The 25,519-nt window shown below is 34.9% G+C and overlaps 1 protein-coding gene across 1 annotated transcript in view; it reads left to right on the top strand.

Annotated features, from left to right (window-relative positions):
• LOC118274312 (microtubule-associated protein futsch) overlaps positions 1–25,519 on the top strand; it is a 198,234-nt gene that overhangs the window by 91,879 nt on the left and 80,836 nt on the right.

Raw genomic sequence — 25,519 nt, 5'->3', positions numbered from 1 at the left:
AATTCATTGTATAACTTTCTCAATTCAATGTAAAACTTCTTCCTCCATTTTGTCTAAAACGTAATGACATAACAAGGTGACACTTACCTATTTAATAAAGTACTTCATAGGCTTCAAACCCCCTACGTACGTCGCCATCTTTAATTCATCACCTCAAGCGATACACTGTGAAACTTTTGCCGTAGCACGACGAAGTTACATTATAATTTACATATTCGCATAAAACAGTTTAAAATTACATTGTATGTGCGATGAAGGCAATTAGCTGTTGATGAGGAGACTGTGTCGTGTGGGAGATACTTTAGTATAAAATATTGCACGCTTATATTGTGTACAGGGTGGTAAGGAATGGGGTGTTTTATTTGTAGAAGTGGAATGTGTTGATAGTAGTAACGTTAGTAAATCTCCTGATCAATTTCGATCATGGTGGCCAGTCTGTCTGACTAGACTAGTCCTATACGCACGAGATATTAGAGTGCCCAAGTGTGTACGCAAACATAGTTGTACTCTCTGTTCCATTACTTTCATAACCCGATGGGACAGCAGACCGACACGACTGTAAAGAGTTCAGGCGCAGGACTTCCTGACTCCGGGTCAATAATTGTCATTTTACTCCGAAAATGCCATTATCACCTTTTGACAGACGCGTTAATCGAACCTGCGACACGTTGTACGACAGCCGATCACCCAACCTAAGTATAGTCACGTACGTATAGTCCCAGCTCCAAAGCCGCCGCTAAAAAATTCTACTTACACTAGATTTCTTTTTCTAGAAAGTCTGTCTATCAAAAACATAATATGAATAAGCCTGAGTATGGTCCATTCCACGCGGATCTTATTTCCATATCTAGAATAGGATCAGTGAACGGTTGAGTGACGTGGGTGTGTTTTTCTTTAGAACCTATTTTCGCGTCATCTTTTTGATGGGTTGCTTTTCTTAGGGAATATACTTAATCATATATTTTTAGATAGAAAACTGTTATTTATATAAAATGGACATAGAATTAAAAGAACTATATGCTATTTAAAACCATTTGGCATATCAAAGTATTTATCAGAAATTCATTCAAGCTGTAATATAAATAAAATAGGTTCTGCCAGCGGCTTCGCCCGCATTCCCGTAGGATAAATATCCAATCACCTATGTCAACTCATACCCTGTCTGTATACCAAATTTCATCAAAATCCGTTCCGTATGATTTCAGCGTGATTGACGGACAAACATCCAAACAAACAAACTTGTCACACATTGGTGTGATGTGATGTTATACATTACTTATTAATAACAAAATACTAACTTATAATATAAATATTACATAATATCACATCACATTCAATTAATTACACCTAATTGCGAAAGGCATTCATTATCCAAAAATCGTGGTATAAAATTATTATGATATTACCCAAAAAAATTAAGACACATTAATTATCGCCAACAAAACGTCCGCCAAAAAAATATTTTCTATAATAATTTTACAAAATCCTCGACTGACCCGAGCCGAGATAAAAGCAATTCATCATGACAACGTCCTGGATGTCCGCAATCTATCATGTGGAGAGCAAACATTCAAACATCCAACATCCAGCCTCCATATTTGGTAGAAGATTATTTTTCGAGGTTTTTGTAGTATGGAGAATATGATTTAGTAGTTATTTCTGTGAATATTCGCTGTGTATTTTCATATCTTGGTAACAAATTATTTGATCGGAGCTGCGGACTGCCTAGCGGGTTTACCAGAAATCCGGCTCGAAAAGCAGGAGTAGGAACGGGGTGGTTAGCAGTCAGTAAGAGCCTGAGACTTCCTTTCGTAGGTAGTGGTATCTTTTCCATTGAGTTCTGTATAAAACTTGAGATTTTAAGGATTGTCGAGGAATCGGATATTGGAAAGTGTAGTGAGCTTCCTTTTCTGGTAACTCACTCACACAGCGAAACACAACGCAAGCGTTGTTTCACGTCGGTTTTCTGTGGGGTCGTGGTATCACTCCGGTCGAGCCGGCCCATTCGTGCCAAAACATGGCTGTCCCACACTTAATCCTAAACTTCACACGCTCAATCATCATTATTTTCACACAATTTTTCGTAACAAAACACGAGAAAGAACAATAAATAATAATTACTTTGAAAAATAAACGCTGAAAATGTTCGCAGAGTTTCAGCCACAATTACGTGTAATTCTAGAGATGTTCTCATCCATCTTAATTCAGCGAGCTTTCAGCGAACACTCAAAGCCTTCGTTTAAGGCTCTGTATCTAGGTATTCAGGTCGTGTAAACACTAGGACTTTCTTCTGCCGCCCCACTTTGGTTCCAAGACTGGTTTGGTCCAAGTTTCATTTGACAGCGGGAATTAAAATTGACATATTTTGTTATTTTTAACATTGCTGTTTTTAAAATATTTTTGATTGCTGCAGATATCGGCTCTTATCTGAATACTTATGTATAAGCTCAATGGCTTTCTAAGCCAATCGCGCGCTGGTGATGGGTTTTGTCTTAATACGACGTCATAATATGAGACGACGATACATGCCACGAAATTCAATAGTACACTATATATTTATTGTCAGTAGTATAATTTTCATTGTTTCCAGAGTGGTCGTTAGATTTACAAGGCTATAAGAGTGACTGATAATTACTCTAAAATCAATATTACGTAAGAAAGTTCCTGAATACTAGCTAAACTTTGTTCGATACCAAATTAATTAATTTTTCAAATACCTACCCTCGTTCTAGAGACGTAATTACTGTTACATTCCTCGATTTATTTTCTTTGTAGACACTTCTTGATTAGCTTTCCCAAGAATCAATTAAGTTCTAGATTTTTTTACAAGGCCTCCTGATTTAAACTTTTTATGTTTATTTTATAGAATGTAATTTTGTTGTCTTAAAAGATACAGAATATTTTAATTTTAATCTTTTGTCAAAGTCAAAAAAATAATATTCAAATTAATCCTTAATTAGGCACTTTTGAAACGTCAAAATGAATTGTCCGTCAGTCTGTCTGTCAGTGAATTCATGCAAAGACCGTACTTACTATAGTAAATCAGTAGCTAACATATAGACAAAAAGTAAATATACATCTTTCTATACCTCTATCTACTACTCCAGACCTCATAACTGTATCCTCATCTCTATCTCCAGAATTTTAATTACACTTGTCACTATCACAACTACATGACACAAAACTATCCTCAAATCTGCCGTTGACATGAACAGCCATAGTCTTCCAACTTGCACCACGCCTCAACATTTCATAAGCACACGTTCAGTGAGACACGGGCGCTAAGCCCCACTTGATCTAATTACATTCGCAATGTTTCGAAATTTCGAGAAAATGTCGCTTTAAATAGATTACGGTGAATTCTGTGAGTGGTTTCGGAAATGTCTGTTTTTATTTTGTTACTGATTTGGAAATAAATAAAAGAATATCATTTGTTTAATGGACATTGTTTATAGGTTTACAATTTTGAGATGTCAATTTTAAAAGGAGGAATGAAATGGAGTCTTCTAAGTATAATTTTTGGCCAAAAAATCAAATATCCCTATTTGTAATACCATTCTGGTGTTCAAACCCGAAGCTTACTTAAACAAATAAAAATAAAAACATAATTAAAACGCTAACCAAGCTCAAGGATGTGACAATACCTACTGAAAATTTCATTAAAAAAGAAACAAACATACTTCAACATTACAGTCAACCACAGTTTCGCAATTTCGTAGCAAAAAACACGATTCAAGACTTTAGGTCTTAAAATTTTCATTGGGATCTAAATTCCAAACTTTGAGAGCTATAATTTGATGTTAGGACTCAAAACTTTTGGCAGTTTTATAATAAGTATCAAGTTTCCTACGCAATTATGAATACTTCAGTGTGAATGACAATTTAGGTTCTTACTTCTTTTATCCAGGCTTTAGTGTTTATGTTACTTTTATTACACTTTTATCTGTGTTTGTTTAAAGATGTTGACTTCCATTTTCTATAAGGTCGTTTTCTATAATATTCACATTAAATATCGTTTGTAAACCTTATACAGTGCACAGTCTCACACTAGCTTTCATGCAACGTCATGTGATAATTATAGTTTACTAAGTAGGTACTTTTTTATCGATGTTGATAATATAATGTTTTAATTGTTTAATAAAGTCTTTGAAGAATAAAGGTTAATATAGGTACATTAATTGAATATCTCTAAATAAGGTTTGATCTATATCGAAACGAAAATATGCGAAAAACAAAACACAATGCGAATCAGTGTGAAGTTAAACAACTTCTTGGTTTAAAGAATAATTTCAATGTTTTTACTATCAGTAGATTGTGGCTTAAGTTCCTTAATCAAGATCAAAAGCAGTTTCCCAAGAACTTTGCCTAACAAAACAGAACTTAGTTCTCACACTTGTTTATAGAACTTTTACACGATTCTGTTCGAGCCATTATAAAGTTCGACATTTTGCGGGAAACAGATTACATTTCATAGATGATAGACCCACATCGAAGTTTGGAAACTTTTATAGAATTGTTTAGGAAAAAAATCGTCTTATTATGGCTACATATATACATAGGTATTGTTTTCTTTGATAAGAAAAAAGATATTTTCTAATATGTATGGCTGGTTCCCTCACGTAGCAACTCTTTGTGTGATCCACAAATTGTTGTTCCGGGTTTGGGTATCATGTGTATGCAAACATGAATGTTTGTAAACGCATCCACAATACAGGTATACTAGTGTGGGGCAGCTTTTTAAAAAGAATAAATAAAATTCGTTTTTATACGAGTAAACAATACCTACACAAGCTTTTTTGACATTATGCATTGCTATATTTTATTTTGTTATTCTTTTAATTACAATTAATACCTCTTGCATGACTGTATTTGCTGTGTAGAATAATAGTGGAATTTTACAATAATGGCCAAGAATATTAGTGGCCTTTAAATCATAAAGGTCTACTAATATTTCGTGCGAGTTACTCCTCTGTTTCTGGTTCCTTCAGATGTTATGAGCAAATAGAGAACATTTCCGTATTCTGGTTTCTTCAGATGTCATGAGCAAATAGAGAACATATCCGTAAGACTCGATTGTAACTCGCACATGCACTGTATATACGTTTATGTCATGTGGTGCAAGCAAGCTCCTACATCCCGTCCAGTAGGCAACACCTACTACCACATGAAAAATAGACGTGTATCTCTGCGATGGCCTAGAGCAAAATGGTTAGTAGTTTAATTGATGGATGCTTCTATCTAGCATCCATTTTTCCTTTTGCTAACCGACATTTCTTCTTTTAGAAGCTTTATGAAATATTGTGTATGGCAGTTTTTCATTATTATATTGTCATTGTTTTATTTGTAATTTTTTTTTTTTGCTAATTTATTTGAGCATGTATTGACATTATTACTTAAAAATATAAACGTATCCCCAAATCCCAATGCATTAGAATTCTAACAGCTAGTATAAATACAATCCTTACCCCACAAAATCGCTATCGAAACTACGAAAGCAACATCAAATCACTCAAAGTTCTACGTAAACCGAACCCCGGCTCGCAATATCAGACCAATAGCAAATGGCGTTGAAGATAAACTCCAAACTATTCGTTCACATCTCCATTCACCGGCTTAGCGCGGAAAGCATTCAATCTAGCCACTCTTGTTCAAACACAGGCCATTCGGCGCTCGGCGTTCGGTATTCGGCTTGCAAAATTCGGCCTAAAATTCTCCCAGCAACATCCCTACTTGACTGTTACATTGGACGAAATTGAATTTTATTTTTCGAATTCGTTTTTTTTTTTGCTGCTTCGTTTGGGAGATTAGTGTTCTATTTTCGTCTGTATTTTGTTTTAAATATTGTTTTCTGTTTTGTTTGTTATGTTGTTGGATGTTAATTTATTATATTAGACATATTACAACGTTACTGACAAAATCATAATATAAACTATCAAAAGAATATAGCAATAAACACCAAAAGGAAATATGTCAATACCTACAGAGCCAAGAGAGAAATAACCTAAAAGTGATTGTTGGACAAAATCCAAGAAAACCGCCGGTCAAGCCGCTACAAATATTCCGAATCCTACATACCACAACGAGATAAGCCACCCTTAAGCCATTTACGTTCTAGATAAAAGTAATACAATTTGAAAGTTGGCATTGTTCTAGCCTGTAAGTAAAGGCGCGGCCAGACGAGCGATCGATATAAACACGTCACTGTCGGCTATCCGCAGTACGTCTAGTATTTTCTGCCATTTTATAGCCACTAACTTTTATTGATAATACTTTGAGAATAAGGAAAACAAAGGAAAGGCTCGATGTTAAAAGTATTTTCATTTATAACGACATTTACTGTCACTGTCAAAAATGACTTAGTGAGTGACAGCTGTCATTATGACAGGTGAAGTTTGGAAACTTTGACATTCAAAACGTTTATTGAAATAAAGCATCCAATTTGCATTAAATATTTCCTTTTTGTAAATCATGATGGAATAATTTCAGTTCTTTTTTTGTGTTTGAAGAAAATTGTACAGTCAAATTGAATTAGATTTTTCCTTGTCGGAAGATTAAAAATTACATTATATCAATTTATGTTTGTTTTTCTGTCTTCAAATTGGAACGGAGGGTAAGGTAACGGAACCTTTTAAAATGTCAAATGAGACAAATGTTAAAATTACGGCTTGACATTACGTTGACGGATACAAATGTCAATTTTGATATTTGAAGTCGTATTCAATTTAACGAGGCTTGACGGATAGAATACGAAATAAGTCATTTGTTGCTTACAATGAATGACTTAACAATTTTGATTTTGTACGGAATTTTATTAATAATGCAAACTGTCTTTTGATGGTTAATTTTTACAATTTTATCGTTACGTTTTTTCCATTTATCTGCAACATAAAGTGATGGAACATATAACAAGAATGTAATTATCTACAGAAAATTATAGGTTATAGGTATAAATTCTCTAAAGGTAATTTCCTTACAACAAATTTCCAATCCAATATCAGAAGATCCCGAAATCCCGATCCAGTAACCAACTAAAGTCATTCACTAGACTTCCATTAGCGACAGAAATCCACTTAGGTAGGACCCTCAAGAATCCCAAATTTATCTGGACCTCACCGAAGTTTGTATTAAAACAAGGAACTTCAACGACTTGAATTTCAATTTCGATAGCACCCAATCAATTCTAAGGGTCTACTGACAACTTCTAAATACGGTAATTTGTAACTTGTTTGGGAATCGAGAAATTTCGATTGCTCCTTGTTCCTTTATATTTGTCTAGATATAAATAGGTAACGTACACCCACTTTTCACCATTTGTGTTATAAGGAGTGAGCACTTCAGACTCCATGCTACTACTGAGAAATGTTTGAAAAACCGATAAAGCTCAGTAATATTTTGCCCAACCGACCAATCGAACTCAACATATAAATAAGTAAAGTACAATATTATGTCCAGGTTCGAATTTTGACCCGGCTCACAAAGAAAATTGCTTTGAACAAAAACAGTTTTATATGGTAACAAGCAATATTTCCTTTTTTATACCAAAAAATATTGGGGCATTAGGTTTCGATGTTCAGACCCCATTTTTATTATGAGGCTAGCTTTGACCCGAGATACTTTTCTTCGGTTATTGGTCTAATAATTTGATTTGGAATCTTTTTATGTTCCAACAAAACAGATACTAGCAAACCACACTTTGAAAGCCAGACTAAGTAACTGAGTATTCGACCCGGATATGTGGACTGGCTAGCGGGTTATCAGAGCTCTGGTTTGAAAAGCAGGAGTAGGAATGGAGTGGTTTTTAGTTAGTAAGAGTCTGACACTCTCTCGCCTCGCCCAAGGTGAGAGAAGTCATTAAATGATATTTCCCCTACTGTATTGAAAAAAGTAAAATTAAAAATGAAACACACACTTCTCAGACGAATTTAACTCAAAGAAAATGAACGTGTATAAGGGATGGCAAAGTAAGCGCTGCAGAGGTTTCAAACGGTAATAAAAAAGTAAGAAATTGCTGCATTTTCCTGTGCACGCCTTCACAAATGTCCTTTAATTAACCGTTAAGGTGCTCGCGTTGGCCCAAGATTACGTGGTTGAGGCTTCTATAATACTGAAACGTGTAATTTTGTGCAATAAACACTTCCTTCTGAGATTTTAAGGACCTTTTAATTTGCCTGCAGCTTTTTCATGGAAAAATGTCGTCTGTCTTAGCGCTTACCTTATTTTACATTTGTGGAAATTGACTCAAAAAACGTTTTGGTTGTCAAAAAAGATTCCAGGTATATTTTATCAACCAATGTGTCTATCTAAACTTTAAAGTTTTAAATTAGACAGTTTCAGAAATAAGAAGTGTGGGTGTCCTTCAGTATTTCAGAAATAGGAAAAGTGCTTGTACAATATCCTCTAGCATTTTGAAGCAAAAAATAACCTAAATGGAAAACATCACACTATTTTTGGAACAAATTAGAGGACCAAAGCATTAGATCAATATTTCCGTCTGTATAAATATTCAGCTCCTACACCGCCCCCTCCAAGATCAACGGCTTGTTAACAGTATAACGAAGGGCAGACTAAACAACATCTTTATATATTTCAGGTCACGTCTCGACCTGATCATCTTCGCATTTAGAACCTTTGTCATAAATATATTCTTTACGTGTTTTGTTTCTAAGTATTGCGGCATGTTAAAGAAAATAGTGAGAGCATCTGTATCTATTGTTGTATCTCCTCTAAATTCGTTATCTTAGCAACTAATATTATCAAGGACTCTTAGCTTGTTTTGTATTGTTCTAGATTTTTGTGCTTGAATTATTTATTTGTGTTACATTACTCTATTTGTTTTATTTCTTCTAATACTTATGTTCTATCGGAGACGTTCCCTATGGAATACATATTATACTTATAATTCACTATCTCTTCTTAAGAAAATATGAAATGTCAAAGTCAAGGAATTTATTTCAACTAATCCTTAATTAGGCACTTTTAAAACGTCTATGTTTATCAGTGAAGCTAGGTGCTAGTTCCAAAGTGTAATTTCAAATGGAAATAATTCATATATGCGTAGGTGCTTACCAAGTTTCTCACTGAAAGACTTCTTAAGGATTTTCATCTCGAGAAATTCTAGACCGAATTTCAGTAATACATATGTAACATTACCCAAAACATGTAAATGAGTTTATTGAACTCAAATTCAAATTTAGGCATCCATTAAATACAGTGTAACAATTGCGAGCTGATCCGAGTGGCGTACAGGATCATTAAGGGCGGCACGTTCAGCGTTGGAGCTGCTCCGATGTTTACTCGAGTTGTAAACTTGATTGTATGCCGTGTTTGTGTCGATACAGCTATTTAATGATCAGCCTAGGCTTTTGGTTTAGAGGCGTCGAACATTTTTATTTCTTCTTATTTGAGAGAAACATTTTTCTTATAAAACCATTACTTGACTTACCAAAAACTTACTTAGACTAAAGAACTTAGACTATATTTACTTGTACTGTTAGATGTCACTTATAGGTTGGTGAAAACCGAAATGTCGTTAAGTGTAACCTATCTTAGTTTAGGAGCTTCTTTGAATTTAAGGGAGGTTGGCGTATAATACTTTATCATTAAAAGCGTCTGTTGGTTATTCGATTATTTCACAGCAGTAGCAAGGTGTCTGGAATTATGCCCAGTATATTATGGTAATAGGTTCACCACCTACTATATGAGACGTATAATACAAGTACCTAAAAAATAGGTATACATTGTACAGTGGCAGTACGTGCTGTACGCCTTTGCCTAGCCCTTCGGGAATAACAGGAGTAATTATGTCTGTTGTTGTATGCTCAGCAGTTGGTTTAGTTACTTCTACATACAATTCAAAATATATCTCTCTTGATATTACAAGTCCTTTGTCTTTACCCTAATTTTCTTCCCTCACAAAATGGAATCCTTCTCATCCATTATGCATTCCAGTAATTTCCACTGGGTAAACGCCTTTGCTGTTACAGTATATCAGTTTTCCTGACAGATTTCCTCAGGATATTGTTCTCGAGAGGGAGATTGCATTCTACTTCGTGTACTGCAGTAAATATGTCTGCACAAAGATTTGCATTGCATTTAGTGTACAGTGTTTATTGCACTGCATTATTTTTAAATTTTAAATTTCATCTTTGGAACATGCTTTCTTTTAGACTAGTGTTATATCATTGTCTTTGCGCATTGCTATGCAAGTATGCATTTGTTATTTTCTTCTTCATATTATACTTGGCGGCCTAAATTATTGGAAAAGTTTATACTAACCATTCTTACGGTTGTAAGTATTTGAATTTATAGTGTACCTATAGGATTTAATTAAACTGAAAATTTAAAACACATCTATCGAATTCCAGAGAATAGTCAATCACAAAAAAAAACAAAACCTTTTTAAACCCTCAAACCAAGTTAGTCACGAACAGGTAAGAAGAAGAAAGACTAAATCACTTAATCCTTTTACCGACTTTTGAAAATTCAAACAAAAGAAGTCTTTACGAGTAGAACCTATATAGTACATTTTTCTGTGGCCCTCAACTAACTTGAAATGGTTTTACTTTAAATAAAACCTGTCGTGTGAAAGGCGCTTTAAACTTAACATAAAGTTGAAAGTTGCAGCCTTCGGCAGTGTTCCAGCCGTTCAAAGAGAAAACTTTTATATAAAATTCTTCACTTTAAAACGTTTTGCTTGAAAGAGAAATGTGCTCGTGAATAGAATGTTTTCACGTCTTGTTTGTACGTTAGGTAAATTTTCTTTATATATTTTAAAATGAGTATGAGAACTAAAGGTGAAGAAAACAAGGATTAGCTGCTAGAAAAACCTTGTCTAAAAAAGGTAGCCTGTAAATGTTAAAGAGCGAACCTCAATTTTTATAAGTCGCGTTAATACATATATTAAAACCTGAAAAGTCTGAAAAATACTATGCTAAAACCGCATTAAACTCGGTTCAGCCAAACGCGAGACAATGGTGTTCAAACATACATACAGGTCTAACAGAAAACCGCCATTTTTGAAGTTTGTTAAAAGACTTTTCATTAAAAATACTTCTAAGATGAACATGAAAACATAAAACTAAAAAAGAAGATAAAAGGATTTAAAATCTAAAATAAACACACACCAACCAAAATTATCATTTCAAAAACAAAAAATAAAAACAAACAAGACAACTCAATTAAACAAGTAATCAAACAAATGACAACTGCAAACTACGTTGTTTCCCCCGAGGAACCAACAGACCTGATGACACTTCATAATAACACCGCTCCGGAGATCTCTAAGGTCGTAAAAACCGGTCATTATGGAACCGGAGACATAACCGCAAACATTTCAATAGTTTTTTCATCCGGGCAAACTGAACCGGATAAATAAAACCAAATTAGAGCTACAATTTCGACCAACATTTAGGACTCGAGAGGGTAGTTAGGTTCCAAATAGGTGCCATTTTAATAACAATTACAGGACATGTGTCGGTTTTGTGTGAAATGGTGTTTTTTCAACGTTTGTGTAAAGAGAAAATTCGAGAGAAACATTTTTGAAGCGTGTTTTTTAGTGTGAGCGATTTTTTGGTAATAATCATCGTCAGCCTGTTTTCGTCCACTGCTGAATATAAGCTTTTCCAATGGCACGCTACTGCAGCTCTTCAGCTCTACGCATCCAACCACTTTGCGGGCGTCCTAAAATAAGCTTGTCATTTTTTGCTAGCAATAACAACAATAATTCTGCCATCCAATTATTGTGGTTTCCTTTTCAAGAATAATGTTTTCTTTATTCTTTTCTGATAATATTAGTACATAATACAGGTACATTATTACTTACTACAACCAAGAGTCTCAAAATATTTAAAAGAATTTGAACTCAAGATCATTATCAAATCAGAAAAATATCCCGATTTTCCGCGTTTTCTAATAGACCTTTAGCAACGACTGAATTACCATACAAATCCGAATCCTCGAAAAAGCAAACGTAAACCTATAAAGCGTTGGTTCTTTTTCCTTTGTCACCTTAATAAGGTTCCATTTTGGATCTTCAAACCAGCGAGGAGTCCTTGAAAACACTTTGAAATAACTCTGTTACCGCTATTTAGGTAGCTACGTAAGTATACATCACTGGGGCCATTATGTGGCAAGTGTGTCTTTGAGGCAAAGAAATTCTAACGCCCCGATTCCCCAAGAGGAGGAACTTTCGGGAAAATATTGAAGTGATGTGAACTTGAGATATTAAAATGGGGCTACGGATCGAGCGGTTTTTGGTACGAATATACATAAATATATTTGTGTAAGACGTCATCTGTTTAGTATCCTTAGTACAAGTTTGCTTTACGTTGAACGAAAATGAAACGAGAGCGCGTTCGGGACTCTGATTGGCCGGCTCCAATTAATCAACCAATCAGAACACCATAGGTGCCTTCGCTTTGATCTTGTTAAACGTAAAACAAACTCGTACTAAGGCCTCTGATGTTTAGACTAAATTAGTTCACCCTGGCATTATTCATATGATTGCCAGTACACCATATTTCCATGATCCTAAAGATAGGAACAGAACAAAGCTAACTTTACTAATATTCACTACCATTATAAATGCCTAGACCAAAAACATCCACGATAGTGCTGCAACAGGACCACCCCCACAATATTCACAGGAAAATTACAGCGTTTCTCCCAAGTGTCCTCCCACAATCTAGCTTGCCTAGTAATACCTCACTGTTATCAGGGAACGGAAATTAAATCCTGTAGCCAGCAGTAAGGGGTCTGATAGGGGATTATTACGTCTAGCCCCTGTAACACTAATTATGTATTTATTGGTCTTTTGTCCCCACCAAAGGTCGGAAGGTGGGGATTTAATACGATCGCGTCTCGATACGAGAGGACCGTTTAATTTCATTTGGGTAGGTTTGAAAGAAATTGCTTTCTTGTCGATAATTTCATTGTTGAGTTGGTTCTTTTCTATTGTGGAGCTGTTTTATGCTTTGCTGGATTGGTTGATTTCTTTTTTGTTGAGGGTTTTAATACTAATTTTGTACTGTTTTGTACCTAATTCCACCGATGGAGTAGTGGTTTATAAGTGATTTGGAAGCGTAGTTTTTATTATTATTCTTTTCATTTTAGAGTTTGTAGTCTAGTCTAACCTTTCCGCGCGCGCCTCAAGATACATCAGATCGCCACAGATGAGGCCCAGTAGGGCTGATACCGACCCGGAGCTGCGGACTTAGTGGGTTACCGGGACTCGTACTCGAAAAGCAGGAGTAGAAACGGCGTAGTTTTTAGCCAGTAAGAGTCTGACACGCCCTCCCACCTTGCCCGAGGCGGAAGAAGCTGTCGGAAGATTTCCCCCCTCAAAATAACCTAATATCTTAGGCGTAAAACGATACTTCTTAAATAACTTAGTGGTTAAATATATTAGAGTCCCGCTTTAAAATGTCGGCAACGTTAAAATTTACTCCGAAACTCTCAAACACGTACGAAATCAATAAAAACGGCCACTAAATCCAAGATCAGCTACAAACCATAAACTACACTTGACTTTAAACCTTCCTGCATTACACATAATGTTCGTTTAAACCGCTAAAACTCCGCTCTTATGGCCCCACACTAGAGGTGGGATAAATAAAATATCTTCCTCTTTTATTCATTGTCTTGAAGTAAGAGTTCTTTATTGGATCGTTTCCCGCCTCTACCCATTCACAAATGGTCTTATAAACTTTTCTTACATATATGTTACGAATAAATAATAGTTTTTGTGTCCAATATTCTTGTCTGCAGATATGAATATTGTACGAGTAAGCGCTCTTTTGAAACAATTTGAAAAGTGTACTTTGTTGCTTGAGATATAAAATTACTTTTTGTTTGCACAATTTATTTCTTGAGTTGAATTGGCACATTCGTATGAATAATTGAGATCTAAGTGAGATGAGTGAGTAAAATATACAAAATATTTATTTACTTAGAAAGTGTTAGGAACATTTCTTAATATTTTGTCATATGCTAAGCCACACTACAGCTTATGTGAACTCTCACATACAGTATGACATCTACCATGAAATACATTATTCAACATACACCAACACCCTAACAGAGTTTGCCCAATAAAAAATGTTGAGCCATAAAAGAAAAATCTCGGGACTTTTTCATTTATGGCTGGCAACACTGTATAGACTGACGTCACATTATTAACTACGACGCGTCTCGCTCTCGCATTGAATTATGCAAAACGTCGCGTTCAACGGTTTTAATTTGAAAAAAGTAAATTACGGGACTGGGTTGCCAGTTGGGATATTAAATTTTTAACGGGTAAAAAACGTTAGTAGCGGTTTTCAAGTGAAATTTCATCGTAAATATGATGCTAAAATAATTAGCGTCACGCGAGTATGGAAACGTTTAATATTTCGCATGCTGCTAGGTTTTTAAATGGGAAGTTGGTTTCAAGTTGCATAAACACTTTAATTAGACATCTTTCTTTATGCCGCTCGTAAATTTAACAAATCCATTAAAGACAACATGCACACAATTTTTTCTTAAGTCACTCTAAGGTGTGATAGTGGTGGTGGTGAGTGTGGGAGAGCCATGTTTCGCCACGAGTGGGATCGGTAATACCACGGCTTCACAGAAACTCGACGTGAAACAACGTTTGCGTTGTGTAGGACCAATTACCCCCTTCACAATCTTCCCAACAAACCTTAAATTCCTAACTCTGGTGTTTCTGGTATGGCGGCGACGATTGCTTACCATCAGGTGATCCGTCTAGTCGTTTACCGGTTTATACCATAAAAAAGGTATTTATGTGATACCCTCAGTAGAGTTAGGCTCAACGGCTTTAATAAAACTCCAACAACCTAAATAAAAAGATTAAAAGAGAAGACAATCAAGACCTAAGTTTATGGAGACAGACAAAATTATAATCCGTTAAGTCTCTAGCGACAATCTTTCAGAAACATCAACACAAAATTCAAACAAACTTACCTAAGACAGGAACTTTAACACATCTACATAAGCCTTAAGAAATACGTTAACATTAAACATACGCCTAACAGACTTACATATTAGGACTATAACACAATACACTAGACCTTATGCCCACGACTTAAGGTTCTTTAAAAGTAAAGAAAATTCCAGTTACGTAAGCGATGTTTTTTTTTACTAAACGCTGTAAGATATTTTAATCACTCTACGTGAATAATTAATGGGAGTTTGGAAAAGAGGGTGGTATAATCGATCATTTGGAGGTCAAGTTTGGGAAGGTCAAAGGGGTTTTTAAAGAAGGTTTTTTGGTGGTCTATGTTTCAGTAGGAAAGGATATTTGTTATCAGTATTTGAGAAAAAATTATAATTTTGTAGCTGTACACTCTTTTCATAAATTACGCTATACCTATTAATGCTTAAGATGGCATCATTTTTATTATGAACCAAACATTTTTCATGTAAAAACGCTACTAATGATATAGGTTCACTGATTACATTAATATAGGTAAGTACATTTTCGACACGTTCGTCGTTCTTAAAAGACATTAAACCAATATTTTACACTACTAGTAAATATTCCTTTTTTACTTCCTACTCCTACTTTCAACTCCACAAAAACCGGTCCAGTAAAATCACTGCAAAATAACATTTGGTATCCACAAAATCTTACCAACACTCCCCATTAATTACCCATTTCTTGCGCAAACTAAAAAGGGTAACACCGAAACTATTCAGCGCCCAATCAACAAAGCATTAAGAACAAGAAGTTAGTAAATTATACGAAACTATTCGCCGCCATCTTGTTTCGAAACTGCGAGAAAGTTACTGCATTCAAATCAGATGGTAATGCCATGCCGTCTTTCAGAAAACAATTACGTCTGCTCATGAAGTTTTAGAAGTTGTGGCATGTGAATGTGAACTTGGTTATTTCGTCTTTTGGATTTTGGAACTGGGATTTAAATATTTTTTTTAAATATTGCCCGACACTAGGTTTTACTCTTGTGTCGTGTACAAGTTCAGATACACGTGACACCCAGACCCGAAACAACAATTTGTAGATCACACAAAGAGTTGCTCCGTGTGTGTGCGAACCCGCTATACGTTGCGCGGCAACCGGTGCCCAGCCACTGCACCAACTGTGCAGTCAAATTTTCGAGAGTTGAAATTGTCTTTGGGGAAATGTGACAAGTGGACAAAAGTTTAGTTTTCCTAAAACCTATAAATGCGACAAACACATAGTATACACTGTGCAAATGCAGTATTTCATACTACAGTACACAAAATTATAATTACGTTACAACAACTAAGAAAAAACAAGGAACTAAAATATTTAATTTCATTATTGCAACAAAGCCTGCACACACAGGACACACAGCTGTCGCCTTCCATTCTGTCCCCAACTCCCAACTGAATATAAAAACACATTTGCGCTACATTCTACAAAGTTAACACGAGACACAAAAGAGGACTAACCGACTTAACAACTTAGACACAAGACTCTTCTAGAAAAAATAGAACGAAAGGGCGATGACCCCTCCCTCTTTGTTTAGGTATAACCCGGTCAGAGGTCGAGATACCCTCCTATTTATACTCCTTCCCAACGGCCTCTTTTCGCAGTGTACCGCAATTTTGTTCTATTGACAACAGCCACTAATGAACAAACTGCTATTTACGATTCATTCACCAATGAGAACGTTGCGTTTAATTGTCTTTGGGCTTCCAGGGCTGTGATTGGTTGATTTTCATTTAATTGGAATTCTAGATCTTGGTTTTGGCGTAATTGACATTTGAAGGGAGAGTCTAGCTATTAATTTAATTGATTTTACAATCGAGTTTGCACAGACATTCAATTTGTACCTATCGATGAACGATGTCCTTTCAAAGACTGTGCCTAAAAGGCTAAAACCTTCCATATTTATTGATCTGACCTTTGTTACTGCGGCATTTCTGACATGAATTCAAAATGTGTCTAAACATATCCTGCCCAAAATTCCCTCAGGTACTTCCAAATTTTTCTCGCACTTCGCAGGACTCTTGGGGATACGCTATCTTCCTTTTATCCATTCCATCCATCCATTTTAGATTTAGGTTAAACACATTACCAAACATTTGTTTGAAAATAACGCGATGCATAAATAGTAGAAGAGATATACATAATTACGTACTGACCGTTATTATAAATTCAATTATAATTTATTCAATCTATACCAGATTTTATCACATCACACGATAATTAAGTCTTTGTTGAAAGTATATAAAAACCTGCACAGTTATGTGCATGTTTGTGTATGTATTTACATTCATAATCGACCAATCCGAATACCAGATTTATGCACGCAAATTGATTTATAGTGGGCTTATGTAAAACTTAACGAAATACTTGGAAGTGTTTGCTTGTTGTTCCATTTGAACTAATTAAGGAAACTGGGTTAAATAACTCGATGGTTGAATATCTGACTGCCTACCAAGAGGTCTTTCTTTTGGAGCGGGGAAAATCTTCCAATGACTTCTCTCGCGTTTGGCGAGGTGAGAGGAGTGTCAGACTCTTACTGACTAAAGACCACCCCGTCCCTACTCCTGCTTTTCGAGCCGGAGCCCCGGTAACCCGCTAGGCAGGCTTGAATTCGATTCACAGGTCGGGCAAAGGACTATTGGATCGCTTTCGGTTTAACTTGGAGTGTGAATTAATGCCAGGTATAGTATCTAATAGGGTCTCGGTCTATTATCTAGATACAGGCCTCATAACACAACTGGTAAATAGTGGGTGTTACATTAAAAATACGTAGTACTGCGCACCCTTTCGGGGCTAAAAGGCGTTCTACATGTTAGTTAATTAATTGGATTTCAATCGTATTTTGTGTGTCATACGAGCTAAAATTGAGGACAAAACATAGCTTTTAACCTTTTGGACATCAAAGACCTTTTAGGTTTCTGCTAATGGTCTAGATTGAGTCATTTTAGACCTATTGTAATTATTCGCTATGTCATCGTTAGCCAATTTTCTTTCTCTTTTAACTATCTACACAATCATAATTGCATTACGAATTTATTTCGTTTTGTTTTATTTTTATTCTTTAGTAACTTAAACAAAGGTAATATATTTTTAAATAAAAAATATGTCGATTGCTTTCTATTCCTATAGTTCAGATCCAGCCTAGATGATGCTTACCCCTTCGGGGATAAAAGGCGTGACGTTGCATAATTTAGATTAAAGACTTTTCACGTAAATAATTGGGTAAATCACACTAATAATACAAATGTGAAAATTTGTTTGGTTGTTTGTCCATCAAACACGCTAAAACTGCAAAACGGATTTTGATGAAATGTTGTATACAGACAGAATATCAACTGACTTGGGTGATAGGATACTTTTTATCTCACGAGAACGCGAGCAAATATATATAGTATAACTTTAATTATACAATGGACTTAGTTTTTGAAACAATTATTTAATCTATAACCATATATGTACTAAAATACTTTGTAATTACAAAAGAATTCGTTTAACGTTCGACACGCGACTTATTCCAGTTAGATACAAAAAATGATCAAAAAACATTAGTTTTCGTGTGAAAGTATGCAAATTCTGTTAATAGGAAGTTTATTTTTATTACTCTGTACATTGTTTGTTTAATTAGACATACACATTATGTATAATTTAATTATGCAAACGTTAAAATGGCAGCCATATAAAACAGTAAAATAATTACCTTAATAAAGTAAGCAATGAATATTATCCTCGTTAAATAGAACATTGTGTGTTACTTCATAACGTTATTGTGTTTATTTTCTTATGTATTTAAGAACATTATATTTATACTTCTTTTGACAAAAAGTACATTGCAATGCTGCTTGCATCGTCATAAAATTAAATATTTTCCAATTATTCATGTAGTAAGGTTTTAAAAATTAACAAAATTAAATTCTATTCTATATAAAACTAGCTTCTCCAGCTATTTAAACGGCGTTCCTGTGGGATAAAAAGTGTCCTATGTGTTATTCCAAACCATAATCTACCTCTGTTCCAAATTTTATCCCAACAAACAAATTTTCATATCTATACATTTTACATGTGATGCCGGCCTCATCTAGTTATTTAAGAGATTGACGTTAAAAGTGTTATTTTATAACCTATTTGCAAAATAAATATCATTTATCATTTATCATTTATCATTTGATGTAGGTACTAAGAATACTTTAATGTTCACTATCATAAATAATATACAACCCAATTAAAAAATAAAAAACAAAACAAAATACAAAAAGGAAAAACCTCATTAATTAATCCCTTAATGAAACATAATACTCATTATATTAATATTATAACACACGTTAATTACAATTTACACATCAGCATTATTTTAGCTCAAAACTAGGTCATGTACAGGCTAAAATCCTAGTATCTGCGTTAGTTAGTGCACAAATTAATCGCTGGATTTAATGAACGGGCAACACTGCAGAAACTGTGAAATATGGCGCGTCACGCCTAACTAGCACGTTATTATAATTAACAATGTTATCTGGCTTCAAGTTATTATTTCTGGTTCATTGGCTTAGTTTTTGGTATAGTTGAAACAGGAACTTGAACGTGATTATGCTTAGTAAGCCTTAATACCTGTTGGTTTGGGCTTGATAAGCATGATTTTAAGCTCAACATTGATTTGCGCGACCCGGAAATCGAACATACAAGGTTATGTAGGATAGATCGAGACTCCTTGCTGGGCAGTCTCTCTCTCTCTCTCTCTCTCTCTCTCTCCTTCTCTTTCTCTCGTCAGTCACTTGTGATTACTCGACCAATGAGGCAGTCATTTTACGTAAACGAGTTAACTACATTACCAACACTCGAAACGTATGTTTTTAGCTACTCCACACTATAATCATAAATTAATTGAAAATACTTTCACATGTAACTAGCGACTAAGTAGGTATTGAAATCAGTGACTTGCGCCCAGTTGATCAAAATAAGCATGCAGGTTGATAAAATAACATTCCTTAACTTTTCTTAATTTTGAATATAATTTATGCTTTTTTTGATGTTTAATGGACCGACGTTTGGCCGCTATCTCGTTTTTCCAATTATGGACACTATAGTGTCCTCTGGAGCGAAGAAATAAAGCATTATTTTAGGGCTTCCGTTGCGTGCGCTGCGAAAATGGTTCAAGATACGAAAATTATATGTATGAAAGAATTATTCCTCTTAAAATGATCCCGCGCTCTCTCTTTTAGGATTAACTTACTAGAATCTTTTTTTCTCTCTTATACATAAACCTAACCTAATACAATAAATGAACTACGTTACCAAACACTCAAAACATATCCTTTTCTATTCACATAGCTACTCCACATTACCTAATCATAAATTACTTGAAGAACACTACTTTCACATGTAACTAGCGACCGGTGACAGGCACGAGTTCCTCGTAAATTTTCTTAATAAGAACCTCCTCAAAGAGCACAAGTTTCCAAGTAAATGCTTCGTTCTGCTAATGTGAGCTTTAATACCAGAAGTTTATCGTCGGCTGCAGTTTCTACGTAATGCAAATCCCTGACTACTTTTTCTTTGTCCAACCTTTTGGTTTTAAAGGTTGAAATCTACAAATTGTAGTTGCATATATCGTGGATTTTATGCTTTTAACTTTTTCGTGCTAAGTCGAAGTGTTTATAAATGTTATAAGTGTTATAAGCGATTGTAGAATATTAGGTACCTGGTGTGATCTTGGTCTGATGAAAGTAATGATTTCAATTTTGAAATTACCGATACCGACTTCCGATGATGCGAGAAAGGTGTTCGACTTTATGACCCTGATCCATTGATTTCGTTTTTGTAATGTGTGTTAAAGTACGATGGAACCGACTTACACTGTGCGTTATAAAAGTCCCTAATTAGCATAAAGAAATAATAAAAAAAAAACCAAATAAGTGATTTCAATAAGAGAAAAGCGATAGACTGCATAAACGAATTAAAAGAAATATTAATTTGAATGCCGTTGTTCTTAAAACCAAGCCCTAACATCCCATTACTAAACTGTAATACCTTATAATACTGAGATTCACATCACACATGATACTACCACAACACAACACAGACGCGATCACGAGATAGCTCACACATAAACACGTTATACAGGGCGTGTCTCCATCGGTATCGGGTGCAACAAGTACAGCGTGTTCAGTTTGCTGCGCACAATTAACCCAGTTCCGTTAACCTCTGACATTTTGCGATACATTTGGGACAGGAGATTGGGTTTTACTGAGATAGTAAACTGATAACGGATAGTTCAGATAGGTTTAGTTTTGTAGGGATAGTTGTGTAGTACTTAGTCGTGTAGTGGTAATAGTAGCCTTATCTATAGGATCACCGCATAGAATGACGTGAAAAGAGACCCTGTAGGTGGTTGATAGTATTGGAGCTGCGGACTACGTAGCAAGTTTACCGGGGCTCGGAGAGCAGGAGTAGGAACGGGGTAGTTTTTAGTCAGTAAGAGTCTGACACACCCTCTTGCCTCTCCCAAAGTGCTTCCACTTTGGGAGAGGCAAGAGGAGTGTCTTTGGAGTGACTGGACACTTTCCCCCCTTAAAAATACTGTTGATAGTAATATCTCCCTCTTATAATAATATAGGAAGATCATCATTAGCATCATTGTCGCCATATCAGCCATGATGATTTTCACATCAGCCGTCTCGAAGCGAAATAAAACTAATAATCCTTTCACCAGTCACAAATATAAAACTACTATTTAGAAAGTAACCCTTAAACCCAATAAACTTAAGGATAGACGGAACAATAGCGTTAACTAGCACACTAGCAAACAAACAATATAAATAGACTTCAGCAGAGTAATTGAGAACGCGAGCAACGAAACAATCAGTGATTTGTTTCAACTTTACAAACTCCGTGCCCTTTCTGCATAATACATTAGTAGAGAGTTCGAGTGCTGAGACAAGATGGCAGATACAAGTTTAGTTGTTAGGGAGACTATTTTAGAGTTTAGGAAAAGTTTCCAAAATGTCGTAGTTGAAAAGGAAGGAGATAAAAATAAAAAGAATTGAAGTTTCTTTGCAATTTTTTATTCTGTAGGCACCATGTGTAAGTAGATGGCTATGTGTAGAGTTAACTTAGTAATCAATTCGCACCAGTCAAAGTTAAAGACAAAGCATTTATTTCAATTAATCCTTATTTAACTAGGCACTTTTGAAAAGTCAAATTAAATTGTCTATCAGTCTGTTTTTCAGTGAAGCTAGGCTAAGTGTGTACCAGACCAGAATAATTGGCTTAAATTACAACGTCATAAGTGTTATTACCACTAAGTAAGATAAATAATATTGTAAAATAAAGTTCCTGTCTGTATTCAGTAAGTACAGCCCTGCTAACCTCTAATTTAAAGAACAGCCCTGTTAAACCCGTAACATTTGGTATTCATCCAAAAATATTCCGCCTAAGCTAATTTATGTTAATACAAATTGTACAATGGCTGCTTCGTACGCCTAACTCCCAAAAACCCCATTTGGACCTCTTTAAAGTTTTCCATTACGTTAACTTTTCCTTCAATAGCCCTCCGGCTTTCAATCTACGTTCTTGTCGGCCATTTCCCACGATATTTTACTTTTATAAAATTTTACTTTCTTATTATACCTTTTGTACCTCCAATTTGCGTTTCAGACTTTTTTTTCGGATCTAAAGAGTAATTCTAGATTTTTTGCCTTTGATCGTATACTTAATTTTTTAAAAGAATTTTGTACTTTATTCCTTGGTTTTGTGTGGTATTATTGAAATAAATTTGAGATTACTTGACTTTATTTAAGCTATGTACGGCTGAAAGAGGATCGTGAGGAAACCCAGGCATATAATTTCTGATCTATAATTACGTTACTAAGGAATAGTTTTAGTAATCATTAAAAGTCTCTGAGTACGCATTGTATTCACTGGAATTATAGCAGAGGCAGTAATAAATAAACAATAACAGAAACAATAGACGCTGCGCATTCATCATACTGTATTATCATTAGAGAGGGATCCATCACTCCCAGCGGTTTAATTAAAATGTATTGCACTCCCGACCTCATGGGTGACGCATAATTTATAGATGTTAATTATTTATTTCTATAGGTGCTTTTTTAGTACTTACAATAGCCATATGTAGAGTATTGCTGTCTTTGAATAAATAAGTTTTTTCTTAAATTTACGTCAAAGTAGGTCAGTAAAAATCAAGATAATTATTCTTTTAAAGTTCATAGTTCCTAACGGGTACCTATTTTATAAAAAATACATTACGATCCCTACATAAACCATTTAATTCCAACTCAACCTAACTAGATAACAACAAACGTGTTAAATAATATGAAACTCTAATACGTACGTAGGAAATAACAAAATTAAACGGCACACACTAAGCTATCATCCCTCACAGACGTCCACGGAGGTTTAATTAGAACATATTGCGCCACAACGCTGGTGTCGGCTGTATATTGTTTTATTTCTAGCTCTGTTATACAGGGCGTGTTCTCCAGAGATATGGCCCGGTTACGATACACATTGTACGACTTAGCTCAATAGTGCTTCTGGAAATAAACTGGGTACTGGGTAGTTTTCCATTTACACTTTTATTGTTATGGTGGTAGTTCGTTATGGAAAATTGTTTCTGGTTTTTGTTTGATAAAAATATACCTACTGACGATGATATTATAGACGTTCTAGTAAAGGTATTTGAAAGTTAGAGAGAATCAATCACAAACTCAATACTTATTGTGCCGCACCTCTTGCACACGTAAAGTGCCCCTCTGCCTACCCCGTCGTGGATAAAAGGCGTGACGTTATGTATGACAATACTTATTGCGTCTCAAGATCCAAAAATCAATGAAAAACAAAATCATTTTAATACTAATCAATAGACTTAAATTGAATTGGAAGTATTACACAATAAAGTATGCCAATCAAAATGACAATACAATACCTCAAAATTTATAGAATCATCAAAAAATCAGCCCTCTTATCAACAAAATACATTTCAAAATGCTTTGCAATCAACCAACGTCACTTTTAAAAAAATACGAAGATTAAAATACATCTCGAAGCCAAAAAGAGACAAAGTTGTCCCAAATAGGCGAATGAATAAAAGATAAAAAGATAAAAAAAGGAACGTCGTACCGTCGCGTCGGTCGCGTCGCAAAAAGACGCAATTGTGTGAATAATTAAAGAGAAAGAAAAGTAAAGGAAAAAAGAAAAAGTGTCCTAGATTGATATTTATTTGCTGAGTGCCTAGATGCTTTTGAATTTTTGTATTATGTATTTATTTATTTATTTTCTTATATATCGATCTTGTTTATTATTTATGGACATGTATTTACGTTGTGTATGTACATACACAGGTGGTGACCGTTGGCTTTTTATTGACGTTATGAAATATATCACATGACACACGATTTCATTAAATGTTATTTACTTGAATTGCCGTGCTTGTTACGTCGCTATGATCCCCACGCTATGATTTTCTCCTGGGTTGTGGGTGCATTTACAAACATACAACATCACACACCCAGACCCGGAACAACAATTTGTAGATCACGCAATGAGTTGTTTCGTGCGGGAATCGAACCCGCGACACGTTGCCCGGCAGCCGAATATTGATATTTTTTGTGAACTTTCTTCTGTTTATTGTTTATGAAAAGATATAAATTGCGACCATTAGTTTCTTCTGTTCAGATTTTCTACCTACGCAAACAATTTTTTGTAACTCATCGCTCAGCTTAACAAAAAAACTTTATCATCTAGAAAAATAAACATCAAATCTTGAAACGTTTTAATAAAATTGTATATCTTCGTCGATCCATTAAATATTTAAGTTAAGCCTAAAATCCTTTTAATCCTAGAGGATTGTTCGTCAAAACACAGACGGATTACTTTCTCGAAAATCGTTTTTAGAATCTGATTTCAGTGATCTTCTTATCCCTTATTCATTTGTTTATCCTTATCAAATTTGTTTACGATAAATTGGTTTTTGTATATTTGCTTCTAATATTTCAAAATCCTATTTAACTGTTCTTAGTTTAGTTGCCTAACTTTAAGTCTATCTGTAGATGTGCTTGCTAGACAGAAAGATAGAAATTTGTTGTAATCTGTATACACAGTTCATCAACATTTTATTTCTAGTAAACAAATCTACAAATAGGTTATATAGACTGGATTCTAGCTATGTTACAACGTCTCGATTTGAATAAGTTTTAAATCTACCCATCGGCATTCATATGAAATAACAATTGAAAACCTACATTTGTGAAGTGAAATCAAGCTACCACCCTCTAGCGTACTAGCATTCATGTGACCACTAATTAGTGATGTCGGACTCATTAAAATATGTTGATAATAAAGTCTACAGCGAAACTGGCTGACAATAGAAATGTCTGCTGCAGGACAGCAACAAAACATTTTTTTCTGAAGGGCGTAAGCTGGCAGGGGTTAAGGGTGCTTTTCCACCAGAGATGTGCTATGCTACGTTGTTGTGGATGTGTTTGGCTTCCACTAATCATATTTATTGGTACACATAGCTTAGCACTGGTGGAA

The sequence above is a fragment of the Spodoptera frugiperda genome, chromosome 3 (assembly GCF_023101765.2).
Source record: "Spodoptera frugiperda isolate SF20-4 chromosome 3, AGI-APGP_CSIRO_Sfru_2.0, whole genome shotgun sequence".
Lineage (NCBI taxonomy): Eukaryota > Metazoa > Arthropoda > Insecta > Lepidoptera > Noctuidae > Spodoptera > Spodoptera frugiperda.
Note: the sequence above shows the minus strand (reverse complement) of the source record. Positions and strands in the feature narration are given on the sequence as shown.